Source organism: Melospiza melodia, chromosome Z, assembly GCF_035770615.1.
Source record: "Melospiza melodia melodia isolate bMelMel2 chromosome Z, bMelMel2.pri, whole genome shotgun sequence".
Lineage (NCBI taxonomy): Eukaryota > Metazoa > Chordata > Aves > Passeriformes > Passerellidae > Melospiza > Melospiza melodia.
Window position 1 is genome coordinate 7,549,841 of NC_086226.1, and position 6,102 is coordinate 7,555,942.

Genomic DNA, 6,102 nt, shown 5'->3' on the forward strand with positions numbered 1-6,102 from the left:
TCCCCTGTGACAAGATCTAACAGAAAGGGCTGGGTCAGCCCTGCACTGTAGGACACCCCTTGCACCATGCAGTCCTGCCCTGTGAGCCCTGATCCCAGGAGGATGGAGGAGAGGCACCTCCCATCCCCTCTGATCTTCCTTTGGTTTGGGAAACAGCCTTGTTTTGGGACAGGGTATGCTGGTCCTTAGTATCCTTACAGAGCTAGCTGCCCAGCTGCAATACACGCCCCTCATCCCTTTCCTGTAGCACTTTAGGGTCTCCCATCATGCAGAAGGACATGGTTACCCCACAGCAGCATCTCCAGCCCACAGCCACAGTCTTGCCCTGCATTAACACAAAGCAGGTCAGCATTTCACCAAACCAAGCCTGGCTGCCATGTCTATTCACAGAATCACAGGACAAGCTGAGCTGGAATGGGCACAAAAGGATCATCGAGTTCAGCTCCTGGCCCGGCACAGAACCACCCCAAGAGTCACCCCAATAGTCACACCATGTGCCCAAGAGCATTGTCCAAACCTTTCTTGAACTCTGTCAGGCTTGGTGCTGTGATCACATTCCCAAGCAGCCTGTGCCAGTGCCCAGCCACTCTCTGAGTGAAGAACCTTTTGCTGATATCCAACTTAACCTCCCTGGCACAACTTCAGCCATTCTCTCAGGTCCTGTCACTGCTCACAGAGCAGAGATCAGTGCCTGTCCCTCCTCTCCCCCCATGAGGAAGTTGTAACTACAATGAGGTCTGCCCTCAGTCTCCTCCAGGCTGAACAGACCAGGTGACCTCAGCCCCTCCTCACATGGCTTCCTCTCAAGGCCTTCATCATCCTTGCTGCCCTCCTTTGGATGCTCTCTAGTGAATTTATATCCTTCTTTTATTGTGGCACCCAAAGCTGCACCCAGAGCAGGACAATTTGCTCCCTTGCCCAGCTGGCCTGGTGTCCCCAGGACAGGGATGTCCCTTCTGGCTGCCAGGGCACTGCTGACTCATGTCCAGCTTCTCATCAACCTGGATCCCCAGGGTCCCTTTCCCTGGCACTGCTTTCCACCCCTCGTTCCCCAGTCTGTCTCTCCCATGTCCCAGCCCTGTATCCAGGGGTGTCCTTGGTGCAGTTTCCGGCACTTTCCTTGTTGAACTCCATGTGGCTGGTGATTGCCCAGCCCTCTAATTTGTCGAGGTCTCTCTCAGGGCCTCCCAGCCTTAGAGGGAATCAACAGCTCCTCCCAGTTTTGTATCACCTGTGAACTTGCTCCAGTTCTGCATCCAGGTAATTTATGAAGGCGTTGAAGAGCAGAGTGCCATGGATGGAGCCCTAAGGAACCCCACTAGTGACAAGTCCCCAGTCTGGTGTCACCCCAGTCACTATAACCCTTTGTTCATGACCTGTGAGCCAGCTGATCTCCCATCCTATGATGTCTTTCTCCAGCTGTGGAATGGACATTTCAGAAGGATACAGTGAGATACAGTATTGAAAGATTCACTGAAAGCCAGGAAGCTGGCTTCCTGAACTGGCTTCCCTTGATAACTAGGCAGGGAAGAGACAGAAAATGACAAACTTAAAGCCTGGTGAGGCCACCACTGTAGTCTGCCTCCCAGACACTAATCCTCAGTATTTTAATATGCATGTAACAATGGGATTTAGCCAAAAAGGAGAGACTCAAGGCTAATAAATCAGTACAGTACCAGGTTCCTGCCATGCCCTTCTCTGGCACCTCCCTTAGACTTCCCATGCATATCCAGGAGCAACATTAACAGGAACAGTCTGTCTGGCACCTTCAGCAGTGCAGGAGTCGCCAGCACAAGGCACAAGTGTTTCTCTGCAGGCTCACTGCCAACACAAGCTCTCGGCACCTTCGTTTGTGACAGCAAACGAAACCCTGGGGAACAGATTCCCCCTTCCTTGCTCTCTGGTGGGAAGAGGCAGAGTTTGCAGAGCCTGCTCAGGATGCTCAACAAGAAAGTGGAATAATGGGGAGATCCTTGATACACCCCCAGTTCATTCCTCTGCCAGATCCCACCGTGCATCACCAGCTACCCAGCACCTCCCCACTGTGCTTTTGGCCAATGTTTATTTTTCTCCTGGTGGCTGCTGAGCCTCTAGCACTTGAGTCTAGTGCAGAGGCTTCACAGCACCAGAGAATACAGCTTTGTGACAGCTCGTATGGTCTGAGCAGCTTGCAGTTTCGTTCTGCTCCCCCTCACACAGCCCAGCAACCAGCATTGCTTCTCCCACTACCCCTTGTGTCCCAACCCCAGCCTCCTTCCAGACTGCATTTCTCCCATTTTGCAATTCCCCCATCCAATATCTTGATTTCCCCTTCCCTGTGGTGCACCTTGCACTTACACCTTAGCTGCATCACTCTGCCTTTCTGAGGAGACCACAAGCACTAAAAGCTGCCACCTGCCAGAGCTGCTTTGCTGGGGAACCAGTACTTCCCAGGAGCTGCTGCCTTGGCTGAGAATAATCACTTCAGGTCTAGAGCATTTGTCTGATAACAAAAACCCCAGCCAACAAGTCATTGCCGAGGCTAGAAGAATGGCCATTGTGGGAACAGCAAACTAGGAGAGATTATTCCCTTTCTGTGCCAAAAACATCCCAGACAATCGCTCCTTCCCTAGCCAGTCGTGGAAATTTAACCTAAGGGTTTACAAAAATGACTAGAAATTGTGGGTGCCTGAGCAAGAAGCTTCTTTAAAAGTCCTTTATTTCCAGGACACATGTGCTTCTTGCTTTCAAAGGGTCAGCCTCAAGCCAGACAGCCTCACAGAGACTCCAAACAGCCTCTCAAAAGATCTCAGCTGCCCCAAAGAATGAACATCAAAGTCTGAACAATTCAGTGAGCATGGATACCTCACACCACTCCACGTGCTGTAGTCATCCCATCATCCAAGCTTGCTTTATCAACCTGCTCCCTTTCATAAATCTTGTTATGGTCACTCAAAGCTGTCAAGGGCACCTGGCAAGCAGGAGTCTGGTGGCTCAAGAAAGGGCTCCATCCCCCTCCCAACAACTGCTGTCTGCCACGTCCTTGCATCCTTGCAAAGCATGAGCTGATCCTTTTGGAAGAAATCTGCCCAAAGAGTGGCTCAGGGAAAGGCCCAGGGGGACCCACCAGCATTTGGAAAGCCCTGCTAGAAAGCAGAAAGCACACATAAAGCAGGCAGCCCTTGAGCCCTGTCTTGGCTGGCTCCATCCATACACTAAGTGCACCAATATCATCACGCCAGCCCAGTCTTGCATTTGGAAACGCCTCCCTGTTTGCACTCACCCCCCACACACAGGAGACCCCTGTAAAGAGCTGCTGAGGTAGCTTTGCAAAGCCAACACATCAAAGCCCATTGCTGCTGCCTCAGCTCTCCCTCTGCCCTCCTCCCAGCTCTTGCAACACGACACGGCGTGGGCTCCCCAGGGCAGCTCTGTGTTTGTGCAGCTCTTGTTTATGGCTGGGACCACAGCTAATCAAACAAGCGAGTGCCCACTCACTGCTCTGGAAGTGGAAGCCCAGCATGGTTGTCAAACAAGAGTGCTCTGAATAACCCAGGCCCTACCCCAGCTTTCACAATAGGAATTAGTCACAGGGCTTCAACAGGAGCAGTAAATCCACAACAGGAGATACAGTTACAGCACAGACCTCACTTGTCCTCTCTTGTGTACCTGAAACACCCCTTTCCTTTGGATCCTGCCTTTTCAGGCCCCCTTAGAGGTGCAGGGACCCTCTGCTCCTGAGAAAGGTGTTTTGGATTTTGCTTTAGGTAAAGTGCTGCTCAAGAAGTCACAGCACAGCAATAACCAGGCCCTAAGAGCAACCAGCAGATGGGCGGAGGAGTCCACCAAATTTATTACAGGGATGGAGCACCTCTCCTATGAGGAAGGGCTAAGAGAATTGGATTTGGTCAACCTGGAAAAAAAAGGCTTCAGAGTGACCTAACTATGGCCTTCCAGTACCTGAAGGGAGCCTACAAGGAAGATGGAGAGGAACTTTTTGCAAGACACAGTGACAGGAGAAGGGGGAATGGCTTCAAACTGAAAGAGAATAGGTTTAGACTAGGTATTAGGGAGAAATTCTTCCCAGTGAGGATGGTAAATACTTGGACATTGGGAGATTTAAGGCAATGCAGAGTTATCCTTCCCCTGAAAGCGGAGCCTGTGCATCACCTACAGCTTTGGCAACAAGAGTATTGCAAGCAAAGCTATGATAATTTGTTATCTGGGTAACTTTTGCTGACACAGGTGTATCCCTTCCAGGTGATGTAACCTGGGCTAGCAGTGGTCAATATGGTGAGTCTTAGATGAATTCATGACAAGGTCTTTGCTGAGGTGCCCATGTTTGTCCCTAAACTGGGCTCACATGTGGCTTCTGAGCACAGTGGCACCACCTTATGAAACATCAGCAGGTTAGGACTTGTACAAGGGTTTGCTTATGAGTTTCATTTATCACCATTTTATTGGGACCTGCAGAAGATTTGCCTGGATTTTTCCTGTCCCTTTGCTGCACGCTGCAAATGGAGGGTGGAGGAGCAGTTTTATGCCTTTTTAAAGGGGAGAAGGAAAAAGTAGAAATGCAATACCTGACAGTGTAAAAGAAGAAGATAAAAGCAGAGCTGGGCTGGGGAGGACAGGGTAGAGATTACAGCATTGTTCAGCTGAAACGGCAGAAGCCATCACCCCATAAATATATCCAGGCAGGGAATAAGCCACTGACTGAGGGGCCACATCTCATGACAGCCCCAGAGAAAGATGAGCAGGACCTTCAAGCCTGCCTGGTGAAGAAGGTAACTGGAGGAGCTCTGCTGCCCTGGAAGCTAATGCAGGCTCTGGCACACATCTGTGACCTGGGGAAAAGCAGATATATGCAGTGGGGAGGATGTTCCAGCATCTGCAATATACAGCAGGGGGAAAAGCAAAGGTGGGATGGGGCATGGAGGGAACAGGCAGAGCTCTGGCACAAGCAATCACTACACCAACTCCACTGCAGTTTACCTAAAGCAACCACTGCACCAACTCCAGTGGTGTCCAAAAGCTGTGTTGGCAAATTTACATGATTCTAATGTCAAATTGCACATCAGAGTGAAGGCAAATACTCAAAAAGAGGGAACAATCCAGCTACCGAGGAAAATTACAGCCATCGCTGAAGGCAGGTTGGGCAATTCCAACATCTAGAGGATGATAAAGCACAACAAAGAGAAGATTAAGAATTAATCCCTAATTAGCTGCTTCTGAAACCTGTTGAAATCACTGCCTGCATCATTTGTTCATGGATTTGTCAGCAAGTTCTGAGGCTGCAGGGGTCACAGCAGCAACAGAACATGCTGCTTTGTTCTCAGGTGAGAGGTCTGTTATGCCCATTAAGAGCTTTTGATGATTTCAGTTTAGGTGTATTCAGAAAGCTCTTTCCAGAAACAATGGGCAATGGATTCCACATCAGCCACCAGCGCAGGAAAGAGAGAAAAATTATCCTGTAATTTAAATGTACCAGATTTATCCTGTAATTTAAATGTACCCCACTGTGTGAGGACACACAATGTTTCCAACACTGAGCAATGGGCATTAAGCAAACAGCACAAGCCCAGAGTCCCATCTCTGCCATAGCCCACTTTAAAATGATTCAGAGAAAACATCTGAAAAACAAGTTGTGAATTTCCTCAACAAAGCCCTGGGCTCACTGCCAACATCTGGAAAGGCCAGCAGGTCCTGAAGCAACACACTTAACTTCCTATCTGAAATGCTCCTAACCAAGGAACAACTGCCTAGTTATCAGTCTGCCTAAATGTCCACTTGCCTTTCCAGGCTTGATCTGCAAAATCAAGCAAAGTCTGCTGTCATGAAGTCTGTTTTCTTTGCTCTAAATCTGATTCACCCATGCTTTGCTGTTGGAATGTGTGTTCTGCCTCCACCAGAAGAGGGGATGGGACAGTTGCATTTGCTCCAACTTATTTTCCTCTCTTCCCTTATCAGGAGCCTTCACAATCATTCTACATGAGAGAAACATCCCTGCTCTGAGCAGGGTCACGTGAAGCAGGTTGCCCAGGATTATGTCCAGTTGGGTTTTGAGTATGAAGTATGGAGACTCCACCTGGGAGTCTGTGGGTAACCTGTGCCAATGTTTGA